Source organism: Panthera uncia, assembly GCF_023721935.1.
Source record: "Panthera uncia isolate 11264 chromosome B3 unlocalized genomic scaffold, Puncia_PCG_1.0 HiC_scaffold_1, whole genome shotgun sequence".
Lineage (NCBI taxonomy): Eukaryota > Metazoa > Chordata > Mammalia > Carnivora > Felidae > Panthera > Panthera uncia.
Genome location: NW_026057582.1, coordinates 39,362,524 through 39,377,413, shown reverse-complemented (window position 1 = coordinate 39,377,413; position 14,890 = coordinate 39,362,524). Strand labels below are relative to the sequence as shown.

Below are 14,890 nucleotides of genomic sequence, written 5' to 3'. Positions count from 1 at the left end.
ATGGGATTGATTCTTTGATTCCTCTTTCTGCTGCTTCACCATGGGTGTATAGAAATGCAACAGATTTCTGTACATTGATTTTATGTCCTGCAACTTTGCTGAATTCATGTATCATTTCTAGCAATTTTTGGTGGAGTCTTTCAGATTTTCTGCATAAAGTATCATGTCGTCTTGTGAAGAGTGAAAGTTTGACTTTTTCCTTGCCTATTTAGATGCCTTTGATTTCTTTTTGTTGTCTGATTGCTGAGGCTAGGACTTCCACCACTATGTTGAGTAACAGTGGTGAGAGTGGTCATCCCTATCCCGTTCCTGACTTTCAGGGAAAGACTCTCAGTTTTTCCCCATTCAGGATGATATTAGTTGTGGGCCTTTTGCATATGGCCTTTATGATCTTGAGGTACGTTCCTTCTATCCCTACTTTCTTGGGGGTTTTTATCAAGAAAGGATGATGTGTTTTGTCAAATGCTTTTTCTGCATCTATTGAAATGATCATATGGTCCTTAACCTTTCTTTTATTAATGTGGTGTATTAGGTTGATTTGTGGATATTGAAGCACCCCTGCAGCCCAGGAATAAATCCCACTTGATCATAGTGAATAATTCTTTTAATGTACTGTTGGATTTGATTTTCTAGTATCTTGTTGATAATTTTTGCATATCCATGTGCATCAGGGATATTGGTCTGTAATTCTTTTTAGTGGGGTCTTTGTCTGGTTTTGGAATGAAGGTAATGCTAGCCTTGTAGAGTGAGTTTGGAAGTTTTCCTTCCATTTTTATTTTTTGGAACAGTTTCAGAAGAATAGGTATTAACTCTTCTTCACATGTTTGGTAGCATTCCCCTGGGAAGCCATCTGGCCCAGGACTCTTGTTTGTTGGGAGAGTTTTGATTACTGATTCAATTTCTTTGCTGGTTATGGGTCTGTTCAAATTTTCTATTTCTTCCTGTTTCAGTGTTGGTAGTTTATATGTTTCTAGGAATTTATCCATTTCTTCTAGATTGCCCAATTTGTTGGCATATAATTGCTCATAATATTCTCTTATAATCGTTCGTATTTCTGAGGTGTTGGTTGTGACCTCTCCTCTTTCACTCATGATTTCATTTAATTGAGTCCTTTCTCTTTTCTCTTTGATCTGTCTGGCTAGGTGTTTCTCAATTGTGTTAATTCTTTCAAAGAACCAGCTCCTAGTTTCATTGATCTGTTCTACTGGTTTTTTTTTTAATTTCTATATCATTTATTTCTAATTTTTTAATTTCTAATCCATATTATTTCTTTTCTCCTGATGGGTTTAGGCCTTATTTGTTGTACTTTTTCCAGCTCCTTTAGGTGTAAGGTTAGGTTGTGTACTTGAGACTTTTCTTCCTTCTTTTTTTTTTTTTTTAATTTTTTTTAACGTTTATTTATTTTTGAGACAGAGAGAGACAGAGCATGAACGGGGGAGGGGCAGAGAGAGAGGGAGACACAGAATCTGAAACAGGCTCCAGGCTCTGAGCTGTCAGCACAGAGCCCGACGCGGGGCTCGAACTCACAGACCGTAAGATCATGACCTGAGCCGAAGTCAGACGCTTAACCGACCAAGCCACCCAGGCGCCCCGAGACTTTTCTTCCCTCTTAAGGAATGCATGTGTTAACATATACTTTCCTGTTTTGACTGCCTTTGCTGTATCCCAAAGGTTTTGGACTGTCATGTTTTCATTTTCATTGCTTGCATATATTTTTATATTTCCTTAATTTGCTGGTTAACCCATTCATTCATTAATAGGATGTTCTTTAACTTCCACGTATTTGTGGTCTTTCCAAATTTTTTCTTGTGTTGACTTCAGGTTTCATGGCATTGTGGTCTGAAAATATGCATGGTATGATCTCAGTCTTTTTGTACTGGTTGAGGCCTGATTTGTGACCCAGTATGTGATCTACTTGAGAATGTTCCATGTCCACTCAAAAAAGAATGTGTATTCTGCTGCTATAGGGTGAAATGCTCTGAATATATCTGTTAAGTCCATCTGGTCCAGTGTGGTTCAAAAGCCATTGTTTCCTTGTTGATCTTCTGTTTAGATGATCTGCCCATTGCAATAAGTGAGATGTTAAAGTCCCCTACTATTATTGTATTATTATCAATGAGTTTCTTTAAGTTTGTTATTAATTTATTTATATATTTGCTCCCAATTTGGGGCATATTTATAATTGTCGGATCTTCTTGTTGGATAGACCACTTTATTATGATATAGTGCCCTTCTTCATCTCTTATAACAGTCTTTGGTTTAAAATCTAGCTTGTCGGGGCGCCTGGGTGGCGCAGTCGGTTAAGCGTCCGACTTCAGCCAGGTCACGATCTCACAGTCCGTGAGTTCGAGCCCCGCGTCAGGCTCTGGGCTGATGGCTCGGAGCCTGGAGCCTGTTTCCGATTCTGTGTCTCCCTCTCTCTCTGCCCCTCCCCCGTTCATGCTCTGTCTCTCTCTGTCCCAAAAATAAAATAAACGTTGAAAAAAAAAAAAATTAAAAAAAAAAAAATCTAGCTTGTCTAATATAAGTATGGCTACTTCAACTTTCTTTTGATGTCCATTAGCATCATAAATGGTTCACCATCCCCTCACTTTAAATCTAGAGGTGTCTTTGTTTCTGAAATGAATGTCTTTTAAGCAACATATCGATAGGTCTTGTTTTTTTTATCCATTCTGAAACTCTGTGTTTTTTGATTGGAGTCTTTAATCCATTTACATTCAAAGTAATTACTGATAGATATAAATTTAATGCCATTGCGTTACATGTAAAGTTGCTATTCCTGTACATTGTCTCTGTTCCTTTCTAGTCTTTGTTGCTTTTGGTCTCTTTTTCCCATTCAAAAGGTCCCCTTTATATTTCTTGCAGAGCTCCTTTAGTTTTTGCTTGTCTTGGAAACTCTTTATCTCTCCTTCTCGTCTGAATGACCGCCTTGCTGGATAAAGTATTCTTGGCTGCATATTTTTCCCATTTAGCAGATTGACTATATCATGCCACTCCTTTCTGGCCTGCCAAGTTTCTGTGTCTTATGTGTCTACCCTTGTAGGTTAAGGACCTTTTGTCCCTCCTCACTTTCAGAATTCTCTCTTTATCTTTGTAGTTTGCAAGTTTCAGTATGATATGTTTTGGTGTTGACCTGTTTTTGTTGATTTTGAGGGGAGTTCTCTGTGCCTCTTGGACTTGAATGACTGTTTCCTTCCCCAGATTAGGGAAGTTCTCAGCTATAATTTGTTCAAATAAACCTTCTACCCACTTTTCCTGTTCTTCTTCTTCTGGGACTCCTATGATAGGAGTATTATTGTGCTTTATGGAGTGGCTGAGTTCCCTAATCTACATTTGTGATCTAATCATTCTTTCCCTCATTTTCTTTTCTTTTTTTTTAATGTTTATTTATTTTTGACAGAGTGTGAGCAAGGGTGGGGCAGAGAGAGAGGGAGACACAGAATTCGAAGCAGGCTCCAGGCTTCATGCTGTCAGCACAGAGCCCAACATGGGGCTCAGACTCACGAACCGTGAGATCATGACCTAAGCCAAAGTCAGAAGCTTAACTGACTGAGCCACCCAGGTGCCCCTCTTTCCCTCTTATTTTCAGCTTCATTATTTCCCATAATTTTACCTTTTATATCACCTATTTGTTCTTCTGCTTCTTCCATCTTAGTTGTGATTACATCCAGTCAGTTTTGCATCTGAGCTATAGCATTTTTTATTTTGGTCTGACTAGCTTTTAGGTTTTTATCTCTATAGCAAGGGTTTCTCTGGTGTCATCTATGTTTCTTTCAAGTCTAGCTAGTATTCTTATGACTATTTTTCTAAATTTTTGTTCATGGGGTGCCTGGATGGCTCAGTTGGTTAAGTGTCTGACTGTTGGTTTCAGCTTAGGTCGTGATTTCACAGTTTATGAGTACAAGCTCTGTGTTGGACTCTGTGCTGCTTGCTGGTGTTGAGCCTGCTTGGGATTCTCTCTCTCTCTCTCTCTCTCTCTCTCTCTCTCTCTGACCCTCCCCTGTTATTTCTCTCTCAAATAAATAAATAAAACTTTAAAAAATAAATAAATTCTTGTTCAGATATATTTCTTATATCTGTTTTGAGTAAGTCCCTGGCTGTGATTTCTTCTTGATCTTTCTTTTGGGGGGAATTCCTCTGCCTTGTCACTTTGTCTAGGTTTCTGTCTTTTGCAGGTTATGAGAGTTTGTTATGTTTCCTGTCCCGAAGAGTAATGCTATATTAAGAAGGGGTCTTATACTGTCCAGAGCCTGGCACTTCAAGGAGTGTTTCCGGTGTATGCTGTGTGTACTCTGCTGTTGTGTGTTGCCAGCTCTTTCCCACAGGTCAGTCCTCTGCAGAGTTCCTCCTTGCTTGCAGTGGGGAATGTTTAGACCTTTAACTAGGTGTGCTTTGCTTTGTTTGTTAAAATAAGCCTGATTTAAAAAAGGGGGGGGGGGCTGATCCAAAAAAAAAGACAAAGGAAAAGAAACAAAAAGACCAAACAGACAAAAAACTATAAGCCTGATTCCAAAGAAGAAAGAAAGAAAGAAAGAAAGAAAGAAAGAAAGAAAGAAAGCCTGATCCAAAAAAAAAGAGGAAGGGAAATTAAAACAAACAAAAAACTATAAGCCTGATTCCAAAGGGGAGGAAAAAAACAAACAAACCTGGTCCTATTTCCACCAGAACTGAAGCTGATGCTTTGGAGCACTCTGTGATCAGTAGACTTGGTGCGTGCAGGGGGCCTGCACTGGTCTTCTGGGGGAGAGGTCCTGGGCTCTCATCAGACCTGCCCTAGTAAAGTTGCTCCTGCAGGGCACAGAGGGGTGGAGTTTGGTTTAAGCAGCTTTAACCTCCACTGGGGGCACTGTGTTGCTACACTGAAGTCAGACCATGCTGGGGGGGGGCGGTGGGGGGGGGGGGGGGGTGGAAATGGTATCACCTAGTTGTCTCATCCCTGGAGCGGGGACTTCGTGCCAGCTGCTGTTCAGGAATCCCTCACAAAAAAAAACAAAAACAAAAACAAAAACCGAACAGTATCACCTCTTATGTCCCAGGCTTCTATCAGATCTCTGCCTTCACCCTATCTGTGCCCAGGCCATCAACATGGCTGGTGCCACAGTTCTTCTGTGTTTTATCTCTGACAAGTGGCTTGGATTCAAAACTCCAAATCTTAAAGGACCTGGCACAGCACAGACCTGCTCCATTCCTCCAGAGGAGAGCCTTGGCACACTGTGTCTCATGCAGTTTTGTCCCAGAAAAGCAGTCACATGGCCGTGCAGGTGCTTGGAGTTTATAGTGAAGCACAGTGAAAAGCAGCAACCAGTTTATCTGCCCTCTGCACACACCTCTGTCCCTTGCTGATGAATGGCTGCTCAGTGGTGCCCACCAGGTCTTTTGTCCTTGGAGAGGCAATATACCCTCTTCCAAATGTACTCCATGAAGGGGAACATTCTCTCCCAGTGTGACCTAGGGGATCCCCACACCACACTGTCCACTTCCGGGCCTCCGCCCTCCTTCTCTGTAGGAGCACCACTACAGATGCTTGGCTCTACTCTGGAGAATGGTGCAGACTTCTAAAACCTTAGAATTTGAGCTCCACTACTTACTTGTGAAAACTTGCAATAGTCAGTTCTTCTTGATCCTCCAGTCAATGGTTTTGGGGAAGAATTTTTCTTGCACAAACCTGACACATTGCTCTCTCTCCTCCTCTCTCTTTCTCTCTCTCTCCTCTCTCTGTGAAAAGGACTCCCTCCCCTCTGTGGTACCACAGCTTTTCTCTCCCCCAGTCTGCTTCTCCACACCTCATACGGGCCATGTTCTCTCCCTCTAATTGTGCAGATTGTTCTCTTAATCCTCAGATGGATTTCCTAGGTGTTCAAAATGATTTGATGTTAATCCAGCTGTGTGTTCAAGGGATGAGGCAGGAACGGGGTCCCCCTACTACTTAGCCATCTTAACTTCCTCTCCTGCCCTGTTGTTTCTTATTCCATTTCACAATTGAGAGAAATGTGTGTTAGGCTAATAGGGAACTCACAGATTCTCATATTTGGAGCATCTTTTATTCTTTAGATCTTAAAGAAATCTTTCTAGGATCATCAGACCTCAAGATACTGGCAAATGAAAAGTTTCCATGAAAAGACAGCCATAACAAAGGAGTGAGGCTCTATGTTCTTGGTGTTCATTGTCATGTAATTAAATCTTATGAACATTTTGGTGAAAATGAGTTAGGTAGAAAAAGTGTACTTTTTTAGGCTTGATTATTTTGGATCGCAAGAGAGAATCTGGGAAGGAGCTACTAACAACAATGGACTACCTTTTCCCTTTATGTTGAACACTGTATAAAGAGATCAAAGTCTTGTGTATAATCTCTTCCAGGGCCACTTAGCTGTACTTTCTTCATCAATGCCTACTGAACTTTTAAACCTAGCTGGACTTAACAAATGAGAGTTGGAGATTATGACCAACCAAGACCATGTAAATGGCACTGAGGCAGATCTATTAACCCACTCAAAGAGCAGCAGCAAAACGTCAGAGCAAATTAGAATGCCTTACCCTTAGTTCACGGACTGCAGGCTGTGCTGGACTAGGCTGAGAATCAGGCCATGGTGCCTGTTGTAAAATCAGTGGGAAAAGAAACAGAAAATGTGTGAGTCAGGGTCAGGGATTAGAGCTGCAATTTCCATGACAGTGTTAGGATGTGGCTACAAAAGAAAGTTACAAATGAAAGTGATAGGAACCCAACAATATGTGCCTAGAACCAACCAGATCTTCTCTCCTCCCCAGCAGGCTCTGTATATGTGTACATCTTTGTTCTCTTGCATCTCTTTCTCTCTCTTCTTGCTCCCTCTCCTACCTTCCTTCTTCCTGTCATAGGTGCTGAAAAGCCAGTGGCAAATGAGACCTATATCACTTCTCTGTCTCTATGAAAGCCTCCTTCCTTACTGACAAATTTTCTCTGGCTTTCCCATTCTAAAGGGTTTCTTCCTTTGTTTTCGTTTTTTGGGGGAATAGTTTATACTATAGCTAAAACTGCTTTAGTATCCATTCACTCTTTTTTTTTTTTTTTTTTTAAGTAAGCTTCACACCCAGCACAGAGCCCAGTGCTGGGCTTGAACTAACATCCCTGAGGTCAAGACCTGAGCTGAGATCAAGAGTCAGATGCTTAATCGACTGAGCCACCCAGGCACCCCAGTATTCATTCACTCTTTAACCAGTCTTTGCCACTAAAACCTTTTCTGCAACCATGGTCTCAAATGTTCCAAGTGATGTGATGGCCATTTGCGGATATCCAGCACAGAACTACCTTCATATGTGACAACTCTCCCATTCATGAAGCTTAGTAGATACAGACTTCTTTGACCCTTTATGCAAGTTGAAGAGGATCAGACTTATCCTTCTCCTTATGGGAATGTGAGTATATAATCTAGGTCTGGCCAATAGAATTGGCCAAAAAGGCAAAAGGAACTTTGATTTCGGAAAGAATGAAGCAATGACAGGGTCAGTTAGAAATTACTCATAGAAGCAAGGGTGAGGTTGAACTTTCTGGTTAAATGCAGTGAATACCTCAGACTGGGGGAGCCTGTGGCAGTTTTTCACGAGACCTTTCCTTGGGCAAGACCCTAATCATGTTCCTTAATTCTCAGCTTCTTTGGTTCCTGCCAGTGTTCTTAGTCTGGTTCTTCATTCTTACTGTTTTGAGTTATCCAATATTCTTCCAACGCACCCTTTTCTGAAGTTAGCCAGAGTTGGTTTGTATTGCTTGCCACCACGAACCCTGACTGATAAAGATGTCCTCATCATGCAAAGACCCCTTCTGAGTTGCATCCTCCCTTAGCCCTTTGTAGCTCCTCTCCCTCCTGAAACTTCTTTTATATTGTCTTTAGTTACTATATACTCTCTGAATTTCCTCCTATCTCTCTTACTATTCCTTCTCTATACTTTTTTGTGGATTATTTTATGTCCCTCATTGTCTCTCATTCTGTCTTGACTTTCATTTCTCTATTTAAGGTCTCTCTAATGATCTCACCCTCTCTTATGACTTCAGCCAATCTTTAAACTTAGCCTATGGTCTATGGGACATCCTCATCCTTGTGTTCCATCAGTACCTCAAACTCAGCATCACGACATGATCCTGCCTCTGTTCTCTCGCCATCTGGATGCCAAACTTTGGAAGTATTGTTGATTCTTTCTTCTCCCTTCTCCTTGACATTAATTCCCATGTTAAAACTTTGCCTGTAGCCTGATGAACTCACAGGAGAAGAAATGTTCTCCTTTTCAAAGCATTGTCTATAGAAAGGCTATGGTACTAAATAATCTCTAAGATCTGTTTCCACCCCAACATTCCATGATTGTATAGATGCCAATGCTGCAGTAGATGCTGCCTCCAGTCATCATGCTCTTCTTTCCATGCCCATTGTCACCATTGCCATAAGCCCCTCACTTTGCCAAGTGGGGAGCATAGAGTACTAGTTCAAAGCAGAGGTTCTGTAATTAGGCATATGAAGTTCAGACTCTGGTTCTGCCTCCACTACTTATAAGCCATAACCTTGGGCAAGTTGCTTAGCTCATCTGAGCCTCATTTCCCATTTCAAATGGGAATACCAATAGTGTTTACCAATAGTGTTGTTGGGATTAAATGAAATAATACCTGTCAAGTACTGTGCCTAGAATCTAATAAATGCTAGATAAATGCTAGCTGTTATTAATTTTTCCTTATATGGTCAAAGTAACCTCCTAATTGTCCTGCCATCATTAATCCATCCTCCATTCCACTTCATTATATTTCACTAAACCTAGTTTAATAAAGTTGTATACTTTAATATACTGAATAGCAATTTTGAAAGTCCTCCAAAACACAAATTGGGTTTTTTTATGCCCCAAAACAATTCCCAATAACTCCAAACAACTTACCTTGACATAACCTTTCTTTTTAGTCACTCAGTCTCTCAGTTTCCCAGTCCCCTATTCCCAAGAGAAGAGCACATTTTTGTGAGCAGGCCATATCAAAGGCAGATAGCCAGCAAGCCTATAAGTGGGCTCACCCTAATCAGATGGCAATACTTGGTCCAATCAACTCTGATCAGAGGGTGAGATCTACTGTCCAATCAGCTAGGGCTGTGGGTGCACCAGGTCTCCTTAGAAGGGACTATGGGTAGGCAGGAAATACTTGACATCTCCAGTACAATAATATTCTTCTCTGCTCTATCCCATTGCCACCTACAGAATGCCTATCTATACTTCCAAGTCCAATTCAGTACTACCTCCTTCATGAAGTTTTTGCTGATCCTCTCAGCCAAATGTGACATCTGTTTCATTTCAGTTCCCACATGCTTGGTTTGCATCTCTGAATAGCAGTAAATATCCTATCTCCTCTTATAAGGTCCTTGTTTCTTACGTGCATATGCACACATCTTCTAACAGCAACTAGATTATATGCGCCTTCAATGCAACTTCGTGTTTTTGATTTGTTAAATATAACTGACAACCAATTTGCTTATGGTCCTCAAATATCAGTGGATCCTGGACCACCTGCATGAAAACTACCTGTGGCACCTGTTACAATACAGATTCCTTGACCCTGTCCCAGACGTAATGAATCAGAATGGGAAAGGAACCAAGGCCCAAGAATCTGCACACTAACAAGTCTCCCAAGAGATTTCTACACACACAATTATCTGAAGCCTCCACTGTAGCAATTGTTTACCCTCATGAGCATCAGCAGCTTTCCACAGTGTAGACCATAGAAACAACTGTGACCAGCTCTGAGCAAAGCAAGTGGTTCCCATTCATGACCTTAGCAAGCATACACTCCTCTCTCCAGCCTAATCTGGACCTTGCAATCCACATGATGTCCTGTCTTCACCATAGCCTGTGAACAGACTCTGATGAATTTTCATATGATGAGAGCCCATGGCACTGTTGCCTATGGCACTTTCATAATTGTAGCCCAGGAGAAAAGCCTAAGAATGATATAATGCATTGAGCTCTGCTCCGGGGTGCTAAACAACAAGATAGAAAAGCTTAGTCTTGCATTCTGCCACCTTGCTAACCAAACATGAAATCTGTGGTTTCTTGGTGAGGTTGCAAGGATAGCAGGTGGCTTGAGAGTGTGTGTGTGTGTGTGTGTGTGTGTGTGTGTGTGTGTACAGGGACCATCTGCTTCTCACAATATAGATGGGAACTCTTCTGTGACCTAAGTTGAAGCTTAAGCTCCGGGGCCAGGATTCTCTACACCACCTGTTCGTTAGAGTCACTTGGGCACCTTAAAAAAATCCCTATGCCCAGGTTGCATCCCAGATCAGTTAATAGAATCTCTGGGGGTGAGAACCTGGCATCAGAACATTTTAACACCTCCACAGCCATTCCAATGTGCAGGCAGTTAAAAAGCTCTGTTCAATAGGAAGCAGATGCATTAGTTAATCTACATTATGGAGGAATTAACAACCTCCACTCATTGCTATCATTATCAGGTGAAGCCACAATGGCTTCTGCTGAAGCACCTACTAATTGACACATGGCAAAATTCTGACACTGCTAGATCTGAACCAGTGGCTTTCTCAGCCCCAGGTAAAGAATCTCACCAAAGTAACTCAAATTCTGTTAGACACCTGGATTTTATGACTAGTGCTCTCAACAGCTCATTCCTTGGTAAAATGAAGATAGCCTTTTGTCACAGAAGCTACAAGAACCCCTTGGTTCAGAGTGGGCGCTCCACTCTGCCTGTAGGTTCACAGATTTGTGTGCATACTTGTGTTTTCATACCCTTTCTTTTCAAAATGGTTGTTACTGAATTTTACAGTAAGGAAGGCAAGGAGGAAGTGATGGAGTGCTGACGTACAGTCTTGTCTGTTTCTATTTGGCATAATAATTATTTTTCAGTGGCATCACGTCATTTCCTAAGCACTATATGGATACTACCGTGTTCAGTTCCAACACCTCTGTGAGATAAGTGTTATTCCCAATCTACAGATGAGGAAATTGAAGAGCACAGAGATTAAACTTGCCTGAAGTCTAATTGAATCCAAATCTATCTGACTTCAAAATTCAGCTCTTAGCCACATTACACTGCCTCTTAGAGCATTTTTGTGGTCACATGCATGCCTCTTATCAAATGTCAAGTATTAATAAAATGTACTTTTTACTTTAAAGAATACCAGAAATTACTGATCAGACCCATAATTATAGTTTATGGATCTCCACAGGTACACCATGGTCAAAGTTGCTAAGGCAGGGTTACACCCAAATTGGATGCTTAATAAATGTTTGCTAATGAGTGGATAAATAGATAAATGATGGATAAGTCAATGTATGGATGGATAAACAAATGAATGTGGTATCTAATGGCAGTTTACACTATCTTTCTTTTCATATTAATCTCCTTGGAGGGAGAAGGACTATATTTTGTTAGCCATTGACTCTGTGCCTGGCACTATGTTCATGTAAGTACAGGAAAAGTAAGTATGGGCCATGGAATCCAAAATTATTCTGTTGGTAGAATTTGAGAAAATACATATATTTCAATATTTTTCTACAGAGTGAGAAGGTCTACATCTTACCTAAACCCAGGAAAAAGGGGTATCAAAACAGTGGCTGAAAATTGAAAAATGTTGGGAACTTCTCATTGTTTTCTCTATAAAATAAGCAACCATGCGGGCGCCTGGGTGGCGCAGTCGGTTGGGCGTCCGACTTCAGCCAGGTCACGATCTCGCGGTCCGTGAGTTCAAGCCACGCGTCGGGCTCTGGGCTGATGGCTCGGAGCCTGGAGCCTGTTTCCGATTCTGTGTCTCCCTCTCTCTCTGCCCCTCCCCCGTTCATGCTCTGTCTCTCTCTGTCCCAAAAATAAATAAAAAATGTTGAAAAAAAAAATTTAAAAATAAAAAAAAATAAGCAACCATGCATTTGGAAAATATGAATTTTTAAATATAGTCAACTCTTGAACACAGGGGTTAAGGACACCGATCCCTGCATAGCAGAAAATCCACATATAACTTTTGACTCCCCAAAACATAACTACTAACAGCCTACTGTTGATTGGAAGCCTTACCAATACCAATAACAATAACCAATTAATACTTATTTTGTATGTTATATACTCTTTTGTTACAAAAAAGTAAAGTAGAGAAAAGAAAATATTATTAAGAAATTCATAAGGCGGGGAGGTGCCTGGGTGGCTTAATCAGTTAAGCGTCTGACTCTTGATCTCAGCTCAGGTCATGATCTCATGGTTCGTGGGACTGAGCCCAGAATCAGGCTGTGCGCTGACAATGCAGAGCCTGCTTGGGATTCTCTCTTCCTCTCTCTCTGCCCTTCCCCTGCTCTTTCATGCTCTCTCTCTGTCTCAAAATAAATAAATAAACTGTGAAAATAATGAAAAAAAAATCATAAGGAAGAGAAAATATATTTACAGTACTGTACATATATTTACTGAAAAATATCTGCATATAAGTGGACCCTGCAGTTCAAGCATCCTGTGTTTTTCAAGGATTAACTGCATCTTTTCCACTTTGGTTTTATTTCTCAATGTTGGGTATGCAAAGTTTCAGGGTTAACCCCATGAGAGCACTCAGGAGAACTATAAACAATCACAAAGTTGCTTCAACTGTAGGAGAGCAAGTGGAATCCTGGTTAGCATACAAAGAGCTCATGCGATCTGATGAACACCAGACCCCTCAGAGTTAGGAAGTGGAAGTATTCTCACTCTCCAGAGACACTTTCACACTATTCCCCTTCATCCTACACTCTTACAAAAACCTCTCAGGGTGCCTGGTGGCTCAGTTGGTTGAGCATCCAACTCTTGGTTTTGACTCAGGTCATGATCTCATGTGCTGACAGTGAGAAGCCTGCTTGGGATTCTCTCTCTCCCTCTCTCTCTCTGCCTCTTCCTCTCTCTCTCTCTCTCTCTCTCTTTCTCAAAATGAATAAGTGAAAAAAACACACACCTCTGCTCTTTGGTTCACACTGTACAGACATGCCCTACCCACCTTGTAATAACACTCTGCTGATCACCTTTTTGCTTCTTGCTCCCACCAACTGAAGGAATTTCCTGTCTACATGGCTCCCACCATTACCCTTGAAGATCTCATTATGCAAGGGCATGACCTACCCAGCATCCCTACATCTCAGTTCCTTTACCTCCTGATTCCTGATTATCTCCATTCCTCCACAGCCACCCTTGGTTACACTCTGCACTTGCTACCGCCAAACATTCATCACCTCACAAATCACAGTTTCAAACATCCCATTTCTTATTCATGATCTCACCCCTCCAGCTTTCTCGCTTGGCCTTATTGAGCTTTTAGATCCATGGATCCTTGCGCCTTGGTTTTTTGGGGTGTTTTGTTTTGTTTTTGTTTGTACTTTTGGCCTCCCTTCCCCCATACCGGCTTAGATTCCTGGGCTCATCATTATAATTACCCTGTTGCAAATATGCTAGGTTTACTCAACCTCTTCTTTCATAGAATCTACTTACAGGCCCCCAGTCCTGGATGAACTTCACCATCCACCTCCCCTGTGTCGATGCCTGAGCAACTGAGTATTGTCACAAAAGTCAAAAAACCAATTCAGGTTAGTATCACAGTAAAATCTCAATTACAGATTTCAGTGGGTAGTCTACATGGCCCAGCAATCTTACTTTTGTTCTCTAGAAAGTTTGAGTTCCTGTTCTTCCCAACTACTATTTCTCTGACTCCCTCAGTCTCAGAAGATCACCTGTTGCAAACATTGTTGATTTGTCCTTATTTATGAAATCCTGGTTTTGTTTCAGTGACATGGAATCACATTTGGGCTAAGCCAGCAGTTTTTAGCCTGTTATGTGAACCTTCAGGGGAACACAAAGCCTTTCCGAGGGAAGATGAGCTTTGATCCTCAATTACCTTGTGTAAATTTCTCTGCACTGATCCACCTGAAAATGTCCTGTTGGTCCTCTATTCTTACCTCCCTCTGGCAATTCCTTCTTTGACTTTGTAAAAGAAACTCATGGGGCGCCTGGGTGGCTCAGTTGTTTGAGCGTCCGACTTTGGCTCAGGTCATGATCTCACAGTTTGTGAGTTCAAGCCCCGTGTCAGGCTCTGTGCTGACGGCTCAGAATCTGGAGCCTGCTTTGGATTCTGTGTGTCCCTCTCTCTCTGCCCCTCCCCTGCTCATGCTCTGTCTCTCTCTCCCTGTCAAAAATAAAAATAAACGTTAAAATTTTTTTAGGGGCGCCTGGGTGCCTCAATCGGTTGAGCGTCTGGCTTCGGCTCAGGTCATGATCTCACAGTTTGTGAGTTTGAGCCCCACGTCGGGCTCTGTGCTGACAGCTCAGAGCCTGGAGCCTATTTCAGATTGTGTGTCTCCCTCTCTCTCTGCTCCTCCTCTGTTCGTGCTCTGTCTGTCTCTCTCTCTCTCTCTCAAAAATAAATAAACATTAAAAAATTTGAAAAAAGAAATAAAAAGAAATAAAGAAATTCATGCATTTCACTGTTTTAAAGTCTTACTTTGAGACATTGTACAGTGCTGCAAGCTCTGATGCAGTAAGTCTGAAATGTTATCAGAGAAGCTTTCTTTAATTAAGGCATCATAAACTCATGATAGGAATTCATGTCTTTATAACATATTTCCATTAGAAGTGATGCATAAGTTTAGAAATGGGGCATTTGACCCATATCAAAATATTCTGAATTGTGATATAGAGTGTGACAGTTGGAGGGATGACAATTTTCATTTAATAATGTATAAGAAATGTTGAAGGTGGTGTACCTTGTTCTATCTGTGGCAAGATTCCAGGATTTCTCTATCTTGGATTCATGTATTCAAGATTGTAAAAAAGCATGCTGGCCAGTACCAATCTGCAGGAAAGCTAGTCTCTGAATCTTCACCATTCACAGTAGTGAAAAAGCATCAGATGAATACTTTCCTTTATCTGTGTCTA

The 14,890-nt window shown here is 41.3% G+C and overlaps 1 long non-coding RNA gene across 1 annotated transcript in view; it reads left to right on the top strand.

Moving 5' to 3' along the window:
• LOC125908751 (uncharacterized) overlaps window positions 1-4,536 on the top strand; it is a 37,718-nt gene extending 33,182 nt beyond the window's left edge. The window contains exon 3 of the long non-coding RNA XR_007453425.1: window positions 4,176-4,536. This is a non-coding gene — a long non-coding RNA (uncharacterized LOC125908751). The remainder of the gene's footprint in view (window positions 1-4,175) is intronic.
• The last annotated feature ends 10,354 nt before the right edge of the window (window positions 4,537-14,890 follow it).